The 17,654-nt window shown below is 36.0% G+C and overlaps 1 protein-coding gene across 1 annotated transcript in view; it reads right to left on the bottom strand.

The window, feature by feature from the left end:
• Positions 1-15,639, bottom strand: part of LOC150097068 (uncharacterized) — a 221,768-nt gene extending 206,129 nt beyond the window's left edge. The window contains exon 1 of the mRNA XM_090408117.1: positions 15,605-15,639. The gene's annotated coding sequence lies outside the window, so the exon portion shown is untranslated. The remainder of the gene's footprint in view (positions 1-15,604) is intronic.
• Positions 15,640-17,654: the final 2,015 nt, after the last annotated feature.

Raw genomic sequence — 17,654 nt, 5'->3', positions numbered from 1 at the left:
TAACTTTATTATAAAAGGCTAGCTGCTAAAACAAGAGCATCCTTTCACAAATCCATGTTGATTCTCACAGATAACATTACCCTCGTCTGCCCAATGCTGTATACAGTCCTTCACTACTTTCTCCAAGATCTTAACTACTGATGACACACAGACTGGCCTATAATTAGACACTTCCAGTCTGTTACCACCCTTATGCAATGGCACTATCTTACCTTCGTTCCATTCTCTGGGCACCTTTGCCAAAGCCAGACTTTCATTGAAAAGCCACGTTAAAGGCACTGTCAATTCCCTAGCACATTCTCTCAAAACTCGTGGTGAAATACCATCCAGTCCCACAGCTTTACTAACATCCACAGTACTCAGTATCTGAAACACACTCTCCTCCTGTACCTCCAGACCTCGAACCAGTCCTATCCCTCTAGCATTAAAACTGACTCCTCTAGGATGAAATACTCCAATAAAGTTCATTGAACAATTCCACTATGTCCTCTGCATCAGTCACTCTATTCCCATTTTTATCCCACAATATCATTCTTCCACAGTCATTTCTCCTCCTACTGGCCACATAGCTAAAAAATTCCCTAGGATTTTCTTTGGATCTTAGGGCCAATCTCCTCTCATATTCCAGTTTCGCTTTCCTTACCACACTAGTCACTCTTCTGGCCTGTGTCTTATATTCCTTGTGCATCTCTTCACCTGTCTCCTTATATCTCTTCCATAGCCTCTTTTTTGCATGCAATTCCTGTTTAATATTGTTTGTCATCCACTTTACTCCAAATTGTGTCCTCTTCTTCACTCGTGGTATACAACTTACCATTGCTGATAACAAATATTCTTTCACAATTTCCCACGCACTAGTGATATCCCGGCCTTCCAATTCCTCCCTCCATGAAACTTCCCGAAGTTGACGTGTAAGACTATTATAATCACCTGTCTTATAATTCCGCATAAGTTCCTGTCTCTTTGATACTCCTGCATGTCTATTCATTTTCCAAGTCAACATCATATGGTCACTCTCTCCGACTGGTGGGAGAGACGTCAACTCAGTTATTATCAACTCTTCTGATGCTATAACCAAATCCAAAACTTTTGAACCTCTTGTTCCCTCTGTTACATGTTGCCTAAGACATTTGTCCCTCAAGAATTCTAGAAATTCCATTCCCCTATTGCTACATGCATCTTCCTCTCTCCAATTTATACTACTGAAGTTAAAATCTCCCATAACAATCATTCTTCTTGCAATTGCCAAACTTAGCTGTCTAAACATCTCCTGGTCCCCATCCTCTGTGCTCCTGGGTCTGTAGCAACACCCCACTAAATATCCTGTCTTGCCTACCTCTACCTCACACCATACGCTCTCAAAATCATTTGTCTCACTTCCTTCCAAATTCTCCACTCTTGGAGGACATAGGTCATCACTTATCATAAGCAGTACCCCACCACCATGCTTTCCCCTCCTATCTTGACGAAAAATGCTATACCCAGCGACTTCTATTCCTGTTGTTATATCCCCTTCTGTCAACCACGTCCCAGTGATCGCAATTTTGGCCAGGCTGATGCTATCTGCGCCACCAATTCCTCTCCCTTATTCCGGATACTCCTGGCATTAGTATAAAGCATATAAATGCCATTGTTTCTATACCCAGCATTATCCCTTCTAGACTCCACTGGGCTCAGTGTTACCTGACATTGTCTCCCGTCTCCCAAGTATCCATTCCCACAAGAGGCTACCCCTGCTATCATCCTCCCTGGGACACACTGACTCGTTCAGAACAGCAATCTCTCCAGATGCCTACGTCCTTCCTCATTCAAATGTAAACGGTCTCTCGCATACAATTCCTCTCTTTCTTCAAATGCACTCCAAGCATCCACATATACCAGTCCTCTCTTGTCACACATTCTCGCTATTATGCCATTCAATATCACCGCTCTTCTGCTCAGCTCATCATTATCATACATAGGATAGGAGTTAAAATAAGAGAAAAGTGTACTGGACATAATTAAATATAGAGATAATGACTACTAATTAATTCAAGAATAATTCAAAGTGAAGAATGCTTGAATTAATTTAAATTGGATAGAAAATATAATCAGGACTTATTATCTATATGCAAAGTACACATAGAGATAATATATACAGTGTAGCAAATCCATTGTGGGACAAAATGGCTGTTTTCCATTTGCCTTTTCCTTCTGAGAAATATGCATGCTTTCAAATATTTGTGCACATCTTGTGTATATGTTTAATATCACCTATGAAAGATACACCTATAGTACAATTAGTACAGCAGGGTTTTTTGGTTTTTAGTTCTTTTTTTTTTGTTTACTTAACAAGGAAACTTTGTTCTACAGACCAAACATACAACTTATTCAAGCCATTTTAGGTAGTTGATGAATGAGATGGTGGTCTCACACTGCATGATGGAATTCATCTCCCACCTAAAGACATTCACAAAGCCTATGGTAGGATTCAAACACCTACAGCCTGTTGGTTGGATGGTGGCTACATTATCCACACAGTCAATTAGGCTGGAAAATGTCTCATTTTAATGGAAAGGTATTAAGAAGATAGTGCTATTGTGTTTTCAATAAATCCTCTATATGTGAATAATACTTTTATACATATCTCAGAAGTATATTCAACAAATGAAAAGTATTTCATAACGCATAACTGGATATATTTAAATATATTAATAATAATGTTATTATTAGCATCATCAGACATTCACAGAGCCAAAGACTCATTATGAGAGGTGTATGCTGTCATGTAAGATATTCAGAAAAACTTTGCCTTCAACTCATTCACTCTTTCTACACTCTGGGCAGTGTTCCACACACCACTATACTCAAAGCAAAAAAACTGCTCCTCACTCTCCTGATCTTCCTTACACACTGCTTAGGTAAAGGCTTCCCCCAAAAGGATTACAGTTCCCAAAATATGGGAAACATTAATCTTCAGAGATCCCAATTTACCTAGGCCTCCTAGGTTGTAAATAGGACTTTAGGGTCAGATTCACATGTTTCATTTAGAGAGGGAGAGAGAGAGAATGTTCATTTTACTGGCAGAATTAAAATAGTTTTAATCTTTTCTTAGTGCTGTTAATACTCCATTAAACCTCCAACATGATGTCCTCCCAGCATTTTAGCCTTAATGTATGGGTAGTATATGTACATTGACATAACATTAAATTACAACAAATACCATCTACAGTGGAACATGCCCAGTCTACAACAGAATAAATCTACAAGTGACATCTTCTCGGGTGATATAGTTATGCATATGTTTGTGCAAACCATAGTGTTAAAGTTGCAGTCTTGGATATAACACGCCTTGTTGGTTGCTCGAGCCAACAGTGATTAAGGTGTACATAGAATGGAGTGGTGCCAAATAGACATCTCCTTCTGGTGATTAGTTGGTACAGGAAATTGGTTGTGCAATCCTTGTTGGACATGGAGAGTCTAAAAATGTACAAGAGGATTATGCGTTCTATTCTCATTGTGTAGGATTTTACAGCTGAAAAGTCCATGAGACAACCTCTCCTCACTAAAGGTCATTGACAAAAACTGTTTCTGTGATGCTAGCAGAACCAGGTATGTTAGTTCAATAAATAAGCAAAAATAAATTCTCCCCCCATCTCGAGCATATCAACAATACATAAGATACTGATCAGAATTAGGATCCCTGTTGCTCGCTAACTGATATATGACTGGTGTAGCCCACGAGCAACTCATAGTGCATGCTGTCATGTTGTACCTGTTCCCAGATGGACACAAGTGATATACCATGTCACCAGATTCATGCTGTAAAGGAATGATTCAAGGAAAACACAGAGGACATCACTCATCTTGACTGACCATCCAATTAACTGAATCTCAACTGAATTGAAGAAATGCAAGATGTTCTGGAATGCTGTGTGACATAAATACTGGCCTTCTCCATTCAGGGACTGTGGGACACTTTACAAAAATCTTGGCTATGGGTCCACAGTAAAATCATTAGAATTCTAGTGGAATTCATCATAACCTCAGCAGAGCAGACAGACTCATTTGGATATCTCACTGAACCAGTAACACATCTATCATGTTGAACTGTAAACTTGTTTGCATTCATCCACCACTCACCATATAAAAAATTCTACTCCTCTTCCTTCTTCACTGCACTCTTATATAATTTCTAGGCATGACTTCTCATCCTTATTCTCTTTTAATCTAATTAGTATGTTTCTTATGCTCTTCAAGGCAGGTAACACAGTTCTTCCTATTTAAAATAAACCAACTTTCAGGCACATGGTTTTATGCACTCCTCATGTGTCTTTTTTTTAAGACAGACTGTTTTACCAATTCCTCCAGGCATGAGGTATGCAAAAATGGTAAGAAAGCACATCCCTGCATGACTCCTTTCTCAAATGGTATTTCATAAACTGAATTGTAAATTAACAGTAATGTTGTGGTATTTTTATAACACTAAAGTATCATGTTGACTTTTTTTTTTCCTTTTTTTTGTTTCACATGTCAAATAATTTATTTCTGAATAAGAGTTAAAATCACATATATTATATTATAGAACAGTATAATAATTTTTGTTTCTTTCTCTATCAGTTCTGATAATTGTAATGGTATATATTGCATCTGCTGACCTGGTTGGTCAAGTGTGAGAAATTCTATTTTTGTATTTTCTATTGCAATTTTGAAATGTTTCCATTATATATACTAGGTTGTAATGACTCATATTTCTTACAAATGTGTTGTGTGTTCTAACGATCCATTGAAATATCAACAGACTTAATAAATTAATATGAATGATTACAAAACTTAGGTCTTGCTACATGGAAAATTAATCAATCATTCAATGTCTGTATCAGATGAGAGTGAGAATAAGAAGTGAAGAATGAGAAATCAACAGCGGTCAAAGCAGAGAGAGAGAGAGAGACAAAGATGGATGTGGTATAAGAGGCAAATTTTTAGTGTTTCTGAGGAATAACATACCTTAAACAGAATGTGATGGAGGTAACAAGATTCTAGTGTTCCATTTGAATGAGATATCAGCACTGCTTCTGCTGGATAATGAAAGTGATCATGAGGTAATAAATAAGAAGGGATGTAGGGTTTGGGTTTGAAGTCAGATAGAGAATGGATAATGAACAGCAGTTGCTTGCTTTTACAAGCTGAAAGAAAAGTGGAGAATGATGGTAATCATTTCAGCAGAACAGTGTCCATGAAAATATCTAGAGAAAAGATAAAGTAGTAACAAGTAGTAACAGAACTTCTTTGAAAAAAATTGAAGGTGAATATGCAATTAATTGGACTGCTCTCTTCTGGTTCTGGATAGCCTCATTCATTTTAGGAAGATTTTGGTATGCCCCCTTCTCCAAATATGAAACAGTACTTCACAGTTGGATGGATTTGGGATTTATACATATTAGCAGTTATAAAAGCGAGAAGTGAGAAGGGGGTGCTTAAGGGTCAAAGCTGTATAACTGAGAGGAGACCTCCACATAGCCTTTAAAGGAATGCGGAGAACCGACCAGGGCTTCTGACCTAATGTCCAATCCTCACCTTCTCGTGGTGCACCCTGTTGGGTATCTACTTTGATACTGAACGAACGAGGATGGGCTGGCAATTTGGGATTTAGCCGACCAAATTGTATTCTTATTGGTTAAACCAAAATAAAAAATGATGGTACAACATGACAAAATTTCATGCCGGCTGGGGCGTCGCCCGGTTAAACAAGGCCCCTGTTGTTTTCGCCAGGGAACCAGGGCGAACAGCGAAAAGTCAGCTACTGGAACAAATCTGAAAACAAACCCCAACTCAACATCACCAGAGTTAAAGATCGGTACTATCAATGTAAGAAGCCTGAATGGCAAAGAAATAGAGCTAGCTGAGGAATTAGATAAGTACCAGATCGACATAATAGGGGTGACTGAAACAAAAAAGACCAAAACTGGTGAGATCTTTCTGAGCAATAAATACAAAATGTTATATTCAGGCAATAACAATCAAGGAAAAGAAGGAGTAGCCATAGTATTCAACACAAAATACGAGGCTAATCTTCTTGAATGGCAGTCAGTCTCAAGTAGAGTAATGTGGGCAAATATGAGACTTATTTGTGCCTATGGTCCCACAGAAGGCTCTACTAAGGTAGAAGTGGAGGAATTTTTTGAGGCTTTAGAAAAAGCAACTGACACAATGAAAAAGGAAAAGTTGGTCCTTGTTGGGGATCTAAATAGTAGAGTAGGAAATGATTGCGAGACATACAAAAATATTTGGGGAAAATTTGGAGAAAAGAGCAAAGCTAATAATAATGGCAAATATCTGTTGGATTTCTGCTCAGGACATGGACTGGTTATTACTAACACCATGTTCCAACATAAAAATGTGCACAAATTCACATGGAGAGAAGAGGCTAGGAATAAGAAAAGTCTCATTGACTATGTTATTGTTGATAGTGATGTTTTCTCCCTGGTGCAGGACACCAGAGCGTACAGAGGATTTGAAATTGGAAGTGATCACTATTTAGTCTTGAGCAGGATAAAATTGAATTTCATATTGAAAAGAATAACATGTAAGAAAGTTTTAAAGCGAATAAAAGTTGAGCAGCTCTCAGATGTAAACTGTAGACTAAAATACAGAAATATTATTGAAAAGAAAATGAAAGAGTTTGAGAACAGGAATCAAACCCTTGAGATTCAGTGGCAAACTCTGAAGGAAACATTGATTGATTCTGCCAGAGAGGCATGTGGTGAGGTTGTGTGCAAAGATAAAAAAATCAGAACTCCCTGGTGGACACAGGAAGTTAAAGAGGCAGTGAAGGAAAAGAAGAAAGCATATCAAAAGTTCCTGGCAAATAAGTCAGCTTTTACTCTTACAGAATACAGAGACAAATGTAAGAAAGCTAAACAGTGTGTAAAACTAGCTAAACAAAAGTCATGGGAGGACTTTGGCAAGAATATAGAAAATAAATATCAAGAAGGTGGCAAAATATTCTGGAGGTTGTTGAAGAAGCTTAGGAATGGAGGAAAGAGTGTTGTAAAAGGAATTAGAGATGATAAAGGTGAAATGAAAACAGGAGAAAAAGATATCCTTGAAGTATGGAGTAATTACTTTGAAAAACTGCTAAATGAAACAAGCAGTGATGACAGCACAGTGATAAAAAACACTGACCAGGCATGCAGTCAGGAATACATATCCATACTTGAAGTAGAAAAAGCCATCAAATGCTTGAAATGTGGAAAGGCAGCAGGAGTAGATGATATTCGACCAGAAATGCTGAAGTATGGTGGTATAAGAGTCTTACAGTGGCTGCACTGCATAGTTCAGAAAGCCTGGACAGAGGGACGAATTCCCGATGATTGGAGTAGAGCTCTCATACTTAGTACCCATATATAAAAAGGGAAATAAAACTGAATGTGAGAATTACAGAGGTATTTCCCTACGGAGTGTTCCTGGCAAGATCTATGCAAGTATACTTGAGAAACGGTTGAGAAGAATTGTGGAAGAAAAGCTTGGTGAAGAACAAGCTGGATTCAGGCCAAATAGAGGCTGTCAGGATCAGATCTTCACTTTACGACAAATAGTCGAGAAAGCATGGGAATATAACAAAGATCTGTATTTAAGTTTCGTCAATTTGGAAAAGGCATATGACAAGTTGCCAAGAGAGAAGCTATTCAATACGCTGCAGTTATATGGTGTCAATGGGGCATTATATCAAGCAATACTTAGTCTTTATTTCAGTTGTGAGTCAGCAGTTAGAATTGAAGGAAGTACAGGAAGATGGTTTAATGTTAAATCTGGTGTGAGACAAGGATGTACATTATCCCCTCTGTTATTCATTATCTATATGGATCACATTATGAAGGAAAGTGGTATTAAACATGATATCAAAATTGGAGATGTTAATGTCAGCTCTTTGCTTTATGCGGATGATGTTATACTTCTAAATAAATCCGCTACAAGTCTGCAAGATTCTCTGACTAAATTGAATAGCTGTTGTAATAGATATGGTATGAAGGTCAGCAATAAAAAGACAAAGACAATGAAAATAGGCAGAATCATTGAAAATGTCAACTGTGTTGTGAATGGAGAACCTGTGGAACAAGTAAAACATTTCAGCTACTTAGGCACAATTTTTACTGAAGATGGTAAACTAAATATAGAAATAGACAACAGAATCAGCAAAGCTGGTATCGTGGGAAGTCAATTGAATAAATTCATATGGAATAAGAAAGAAATTAGTCGGAACACTAAATTAGCTGTATACAAGACTGTGTTCAAACCAATTTTAACTTATGGATCTGAGAGCTGGGTCAGAAGTAAAACACTTGACCAAAGACTAGAGACCGCAGATATGAGAGTCCTGAGAAAGATTAGAGGCGTGAACAGATGGCATCAATGGCAATATCATATTAAAAATGAGGATATTAGGAAAGAACTTGACATTGTCAGCATCCAGGAATGCGTTAGCAGAGCTAATCTCAGATGGTATGGTCACTTAAATAGAATTGGAGAGGAAAGATTAGCAAAACAAGTGTTCTCTGCCAGGTTGGCAGGAAAACGACTCAGAGGAAGACCAAGATATAGGTGGATTGATACGGTACAAAGTGCCTTAGACGATAGAAATATAAGATCTGATAATGTTGGAGTCTTGACAAGTAACAGACTGATTTGGAGGAAAATTGTAGATAGGAAGTTAGTAATGATGTAATTTTTTCATGTAGTACTGTCATATCCTGTACACCCCTTGAGTGAGGGTACATGGCAGGAATTTGATGATGATGATGATGAAAAGTGAGAAGATGTGTATTGAACAGAAAAAAACACAAGTTTCTTCGAGGCTATACGGCATGTGACATGTTTGTGCCAGGATATGCTACAGCTGTAAATTAGCCACAGAAGAAAAATTTGATGATGTGGGATCTGAGTATTATTGAAGATAAGGTGAGTTAAAGTGAAATATTTCTAGTGATCAATAAGGCAGGACTGTGTTTTGGCAAAGGTTGTCCTCACCATGCTGGAGAATGCCAATAAGGCAATGATAATGACACATCTTAAAGCTTGAGATGTACAAAGATTATTATACTTGAAGAAAAATTATATATTCTTGTTTCATCCTTATTTTTGAAATATTGTTTCATTTAGAAATGAAACAATATTTCAAAATGTGTGAGGGGTGTATGAAATATTTTCATGACTAGGCTACTTATACATAGGGAGCAGTTGATTTCACATTAGGCTGCTCCCTATATTTCATAATGCTGCAATGTGCACACTCCTCTCATGCTTTTGTAAGGCTATGGATTATGATAATAAACCCTGAAAAAAAAAAAAAAATGGTTGCATATGTATGCATCATAAGACACAAAGAACAACTTGAAGTCACATACTTCCTGGTCTAGTCATGAAGACAAGATACACTTTTGTTTACTCGTGCTTGAGTAAAATAAAAATAAAAACATGAATATGATTTCCTTTCGAGTATAATATACTTTCATAGTAAACAAATTTCTTACACTAAAGGAAGAACATGGGCAAAAGTACATGTTCCTCCTTTAGTGTAGATAAATAGCCTCTTTAGACAAGAGAGGCCATGATATGCAATGAAAAAAACCAAAGAAATTTACAATCAGAATGTAGAGGAGCAAGTACCATAAGATGTTAGTTTGGGAAACAAGTAACTCTTTTGAGTTTCTTCAAAATATTCCATGGCTTGTGTCCAAAAGGTAATGTTGTCTAGATTTCCTGTAAAGTGAGAGTAGTGGAATCTATATTCATAATCAGTTATTAATTGGTGGGCTATAGGCAGTGAAGAGATTGACTCCTGATGACATTTTCCATTATTTTTGAGAGTAGTGAGGGCACTGGAAATAGTTTGATTTTTATCTCCCTTTTCTGAAATGGGTCCCGATAATGTTGATATATGATGGGTGTTAACTCTGGAGTGGGGTGAGGTTTTGCCTTCATTTTGATCCTGAACAGATTGGTATCTTATGTATTCAGAATTTTTGATGTCTTTCTGACAAAACACCAGTGGATGCGTGCAGAGATCTATCTGGATATAGTGGGAGGCAATGCACTTCAGCCATCAACAGGAGAAAAATGATGCCAGGAAGTCAGTTTTAACTTTGGGTGATGTGGGAGAAGTGTAAGCATGAAAATGAAGAGGTGCATCTAGTGGTGTTGGTAATGGACCAGACTTCGATATACTAATTAAGAGACTAGTGTTCTTTGCTTGGTCCTTTCAAAATTTGGATTTAGATTTGCTGATGTCTTTTTACAGCTATGGCAAGTGTAGACTGAACATGAAACTAGAAGTTATGCTTCCAACCACTTGTGAGACAACTGGTTCTGACAAGTGGAGAACCAATTCTTATATAGTAGAGGAGTTCTGCACAGAATGAAGTCCTCCATTCTTGCTGACATTCAAGTGTTGTATTAATTCCAGAAACATAGGGAATGAGAGAGAGAGAGAGACTCTGGGTTTACTTGAATAAGATGGTCTTATAATTTCATACAGTTCTTATTTGTAGCCCTAAATTAAATTTTGGGATTGATAATTATTTTTTGACTAGTACTTTTGTATACATGTTTTTCACTAGAACAGGAAGTATATTATACTTGATACGAAAATTCAGGCATGAACAAACAAAGGTTAGCATGAATTTGCAACTGGGCTACTTGGGTATACAGTCACTTGACTTCATATCAAGTTACCTTAGTATCTCATAATGCACAGCACACACCCTTCTCAGAAACATATCTCCTCAGAAGAAGTATTTTAAATTATTTTGGTGTTAAAAAATAGCCAATATATAGAGATAAAGAGGCAGATGTGCCACTGTATAAAGCACTACTCTTGTGTAGAGGCTTAAGTGCTGTGAGGACATTATGTTGGAGGTTTAATGGATTTTTTACAACACTCAAAAAGAATTAAAATAGAATTTAATACTTCCGATATTTCGTCCTAGTCACTAGGACATCTACGGGGATTACAAAAACAATTAATGTAACATGCACACAAAAACTTACAATACTAAGCCCAACCACGTGGGTGACACTAAAGTCCTATCTAGGTGGAGCGCCCTCTAAGGGCGGTAGTAGGTGGCCTGGAATGTAAGGTGGGACCTCTGGTGATGAGTGTTTCCCAAATCTTCGGAAGCTTAATGCAACCGTATTTGTTAAGATTTGGTTGGTTTCTGAGAGTTGCTGCTGCTTCTAAGAAAAGTCTCTCTTTCTTGAATTTACTGTGGTGGAGCATGGTGGTTTTCTTCCATGATACTCTGTGGGTGGTGTCTCCAAAACATAGTCGGCCAAGCCTGAATGGCCATAGTTGTGTTTAACGATGTACGACTTGCGTTCCTCCAGGCAGATGGATGCTGATCTGCATGTCTGTCCCTCCTCTCTCTCTCTGCCTGGAGTTTACAAAGTACCCTGTTCCTGTAAGCTTGCGTACATTGGACAGACAGGCAGATCAGCATCCATCCACCTGGAGGAACACAAGTCATACATCGTTAAACACAACTATGGCCATTCAGGCTTGGCTGACCATGTTTTGGACACCACCCACAGAGTATCATGGAAGAAAACCAACATGCTCCACCACAGCAAATTCAAGAAAGAGAGACTTTTCTTAGAAGCAGCAGCAGCTCTCAGAAACCAACCAAATCTTAACAAATACGGTTGCATTAAGCTTCCGAAGATTTGGGAAACACTCATCACCAGAGGTCCCACCTTACATTCCAGGCCACCTACTACCGCCCTTAGAGGGTGCTCCACCTAGATAGGACTTTAGTGTCACCCACGTGGTTGGGCTTAGTATTGTAAGTTTTTGTGTGCATGTTACATTAATTGTTTTTGTAATCCCCATAGATGTCCTAGTGACTAGGACGAAATATAGGAAGTATTAAATTCTATATTAATTCTTTTTGAGTGTTGTAAAAAATCCATTAAACCTCCAACATAAAGTATAAAGCACTAGTTACACCACACATAGATTACTGTGCTTAGATTTGGTCACATGGTTTTTCACTAATGTGGAAACATTGGAGAAGGTCCAGAGACAAGTGACTAAAACAATATCAGGATTCTGGAATGTTAGCTATGGAGAGCAGTTGAAAGAATATGGATTGCAGAGATTGGTGGATAGGAGGAAAAGAGGTGATATGATAGAGAGGTTTAAATTAGTAAAGGATTTTATTGAGTTAATCCTGAGTGAATAATAAAAAGAGAAGGCAGGCGAGGAAGAACCAGAGGCTATCCTTGGAAGTAATGTAAGAGTGTGGTGAAGAGGGGTAGATTTTTTCTTACATGGAGAATTGTGGGTGAATAGAATGCATTACCAGAATATGTTCTTAACACAGGGAGTGTTAAAGATTTTAAGATTCAGTATGATAAATATGTTGAAAGTTGAATGAACCTCCCCATGATGCGTATGATAACAATAATAATATTAAACTTTAATACCAAAGACAATTTTTATGGCCATCCCACATATGAAAGGTTGGTCAATCTTTCCTGGATTGAAGTATTTTTTCAGTTCACTGTTCTTTCAAACTATTAAGCTACAGTTAATTGATGTATGGTCCTATTAAAAAAAAAACTTTTGAGCTGGCCATCTAAAATTTCAAATTGTAAAAAAATACATGAAACATTCACCATTCTTCTCCAATGCAATTCTATCAAATTGCATAAACCTAATTTTACCTGAAGCAATAGTCAGAGAACTTTATTTGAATCATAAACTTTTCATGGAAACACATTTTTTGATAAAAGATTTCTCTCCATGGCCACTGTTTTTAACTCAGCACTGAATGTGGGCTCTGATGTCCCATACGAAAAGAAAGCATGGCATTTTACTGAAACTGAATGATTTCTTTCTCCAAAGATAGACAAAACTTCATCACAAAGTAAGCATTTCTTTTTTTGCGTTTTCTTTTATCGATAAATCTATGCTTCGTAAGTTTAAGTGAGTAGAATGAGTAACTTAAATTGTTATTACCATTTTGTATCAGAACATTTTTTCCCCTCTCGGAAACTCACGGTTGTCAACCTGCATACTGGCAAGAACACATGCAATTTACAGACAGAAAACGCTAGTGATAGACAGTAAATTATGTATGTTGCTAATACTACTCAGGACTAAGTACAATAATAATTGATGGAGATGATGAATACAGTGGAGTAATGTACCCTCCTGTGATGAGCCCTTGGACTCCTAGAGAGGTATTATTATTATTAAAAACCTCCATGGAGTAAAAGACTCATCATGGTAGGTCCCACTGTTACATACACAGGTCATGTAAGAATAATAAGAACATTTTTCAAATTTCTTTTGAGTCATGAAAAGTTCTACTAGCTTGGATTATATACTTCTACACTTAAACTAGCTAAAAATACAGATATATATATATATATATATATATATATATATGTGAACGTTCATACAAAAAAATAAATAAATAAGAATGATGTATTCTCACAAATATACTGTACCTATGAAGTAGGTTCTGCTTAAGGATCTCAATTCCAGGATCTGTTCAAAATTCTTTGACAGAGTCTCTCACCACATCATTTTACTTTGTGTGATTGCTGTAGTTCAATTTCAGTTTCATGCTTGCAAGATCACTCAACTTTCATTACTTATATTGACATTCCAAATTGGATGAAAAGTTGTACTAACTCTGAAGATTAGAACCATGAATCGCAGCTTTATAACTGATTGGTTATTTAAAAATATGGATAGAGTAGCTAAGGCTATGAGACCAATGTATTATTATTAACACTTGACCTTTATGGAGTCAAAGTATTATGTTTGTAAACTGCATGTGTTTTTGTAGCCATTTTGTCTGCATTGCAGGATGAAAAAAAAAGAAATTTCTGGAAGAAAATCTGTCTGTTTTACATAGATATCATGAGAGTGCAACACACTATCATAGTATCGTTCCACTTAGCAGGCTATGTCTTGACTAAGCTACCCAATTGCAATATGATACTATTATAAAATCATAATAGATGTGGATACATCTATTTATGAGTGTTTCTTAATTAAAGAGGTTGGGTTGTTTTTGAATTATGGCCAAAGTAACCAGGCCTATGAGCCCAACATTTGTTTTAAATATATGTTTTCTGGCCAATTTGCCTTTTTCTGAGATGAAAAACCTGGAAATCCCTAAATACAACAATAGAATAAAGCAGTACATACCTAAGCAATGGCTTGACATGTTAAAAAAAGTGCTGAAGACTATTACACAAAAATTTTAATATTTTCAGTCATATGTTGAGACAGATTTTTTCTCCCTTCTGTTTAAATAGTATTAACCAAAGGGAAATAACATCTAAAACTGTCTATTATAGTAATCATTTAGTTCAGAATCATTAGTAGTGCTATGAACTTCCAGAAGTTTAAATTGTAAATAAAATTCCTGTAAGAGTTTGTGATAACATGCGATATTTATATTTACAACTACGAGTTTCATCAACAGAAGCAGTTATTCGCGCATGGCATATTTTTATTTGTGGGTAACTTCATGCTTATGAAATGTGATAACTTACATGTTCATATGCAATTATATAACAAGAGCAGATTGGCGGGAAAGGAAAAGAATTCTCCGTTTTTATAGTACTTGTCTCAGTAATACTTTCTCTTACTCTTCCCAGTCAAATTCGCCCGTAATTTGAATTCTTTCTTCTATGAAATGTTAATAAAATACAACATGATTTGATGAAACTTTCAAAATTTATGAAACATTTAATTTGAAGGCGATGGCATTAATTAACAGTATTGTTTGATGAGGTATCGAAAATTTCAGTTATTCTGCAAGTTCCATATATATTTACTGATCAGACAACAAGTACGACATAAAGCATTATCAGAAATATTTCATTTATTGTAACATTTGTAGATACAATACAATACCAAAATAAAATCAACTACTCAAATCATTACAAATAGTTTCAAGGCAGCGTAAAATATATATGGTATAAACATATATCTTGAGATTCAGTCTATGTTGGATTCGTAAATCACAGCAAACGAAATCTAGCAATTAAAAATATAAGAGCAAGCACTCCTAAGGGTGAAAGTCAAATAAATGGCGTATTTTCTTAAGAGATGATATTAAAATATATTTACACGCAATACTAAATTGAAAAAAAAAATAAATGCCATGTGGTATAAACTGAATACCGAAATTCAGTACGAAAGTACGCGGCTAGATAAAAAAATTAACCTGTTTTGCATGAAGTAATATGTCAATTACTGGAAAATAAATACGAAATACAAGCGCTTATTTTCATATTATTAACATTAAATATATACATAAAATGATTTTGAATATAAAACTAAACACTAAATAATTTATTTTTGGCTACCACTACAAAACTACTACCATTTTTAGTTTTTAGCTTCCAAAAATAAACGCAAAATCGGGGGCCATATTTAACAAGGTGACCAGTTTTGCTTTCGTATTCGGCAGCCATTACAAACATTCTTAAACGAAGACAATAAAATAAATCTTTCATTACGCATTTCAGCGACCATTGTTCCGTAAATTATAATTTCAAGAAAACTTGCATGATGTAGAAGTAATAGACAAAATACTATACTTACACTTTCGAAAATAAAAACCTTAGTTTCGAAGCTGACTTTGCTATTCGGATTATGGCGAACTTTAGTTACGTAGTGTTAAATGACGTCATATCCGCAATACGGCTATATTTGCACATGGCAAGTTTGCTCAGTTTCAGTCATCCTTCTCAGTTTAAATAAGCAAATTGGGAAAGGAAGAGCGCTTTAAATTTTACTTCTCTTTGACTTCTATATTATGAATTTGTATTGTCTTATTTGTGTGAATGTAGCTGAAAGTACCTCACAAAGTAGCTACTGAAAAACCGTGTCGTATTGTTTTCTATATAAAGCACATAAATAATATATATTTAAAAAAAAAAAAAACAATCATAATGGTTTGATTATTATTCACCTTTAGATTTAATAGAATGAAAAGTAGAATTTTCAGTGCTTATAAAATAAATTTTAGACAAAGAATATCCGAAAGTTTCTAATCTATATCGAAACCAATGTATTTTATATATTAAAAAATGAAAAAAATACTAAATGTATACATTGCTAAAAATTCATTGTTGATCCTCCAAACTCAGGAATTTGTTGCCTATCCTGAACATGCAACTCATCAAGGAATGAAAGCAGTTTTGTTTTACGAATATAAACTTAACAATTGTATTTTAGAAAGATAAAATAAAATTTATTTTATATTTTATAATTTTATATCTTTTAGGCCTTTTTATAAAAAGGGTCTAAAACAAATTTTAGGGCCTTTTACTCTTCAAAGGAAACTCCTCACCACACTTTTTTTTTTTTTAAATTCAGCTAACACCTTTTTTTTCACGTTAGGGAGTAGGCGAGACCCTTTTTAAGCCCTATCTAACTTGGGGATTGAGTGGGCAGTTTTTATTTTTAAAATAAAATAAATGAGCTAATGCCTTTTATTCATTTATAGGGAGTAGGGGAGGCCTTTATACCCTATCTAGCTTTTGGAGACTGAGTGGGAAGTTCAATCTCCACTGGTAGCCAATCAGAGTTAATTGGCCCAAGTCTATCACTAATTATAGCAGCCACCGATGAAGAGGCTGGCAAACAAGTGCTGCCATCTCTTGGTACCTAACCCTAACAAGATATGTTACTGTCTGAAATAATGTGGGTACCACGGTAGATTTTATTGAGTTCACGGGATGAAAAACCCGAGTTTCCATGAGGAAAATCCCGCTTGCCAATGGCAGAGATTGACTAACTCGGGAACCAGTTGAAGAATGGCTTAGAAAAAGTTCCTCCAGTCGGCGACTAGACTTGAACTTAAGTCTAACTTTCAGCGACCAAGTGCAGAGGATGCAAGTGCCACTTCCACTGAGCTACACATGCATTTATTATTTATTTTTTAGAAGTCATTGTGGCTGACACATAGGCGACAATCACACAAAAAAACGGTGGACTACTACAGCCATGCTGGCATTTTGTGTTCATCATCCTTTCTTGTTTTATTATGTAATTTCTGCTATCGATTTTATACTGAGATGCAGAGCTAAAACCCCACTTTCTTCAATCAGAAAACATTATAAGCCTATGACAGTTTTATTATTATTATTAACAGCAAGCGTGTGGAAGTGATGTTTGCATCCATAGTACTAGTCTGCCCAAAGAAAGCTGTTCTCACTTTAATTATAGTTGCCAACTGTAACTTTTCAGAGAATCCCTGGCATGGGCAAGTGAGCTTTTCTTTCCAAAAACTCAAGAAAATCAATAACAAAATCAACACTATTTCTCAGATAATAAATATATTGTGTTAATGTTAAATGACATGGTGAAACCTGTCATATGCCTCTTCACCATATCTGACTTAAAATTAGTGATAGTCTTGGGCCACATATCTCTGATTAGCTAACAGTGGGGGAAAAATCTTCCTGCTTGCTCTCCATAACCTGCATAGCACAAAATTGGCCTTACCTGTTTCTTATAAAGCAATAAAAGGCATTAGAGGATTTATTTTTATTAATAGCATTCCATGGCATAAGCAGACCAATTGCAAGACATTTCACTTAAATAGCAATGTTCTTCAGTTTATCATGTTGCACATCAAAATTATTCA

This window comes from Typopeltis vanoorti, chromosome 18 (genome assembly GCF_054136105.1).
Source record: "Typopeltis vanoorti isolate ZY-2024b chromosome 18, IOZ_Tvanoo_1.0, whole genome shotgun sequence".
NCBI classification, from domain to species: Eukaryota; Metazoa; Arthropoda; class Arachnida; order Uropygi; family Thelyphonidae; genus Typopeltis; species Typopeltis vanoorti.
This window is presented reverse-complemented; position numbering and strand designations above follow the sequence as displayed.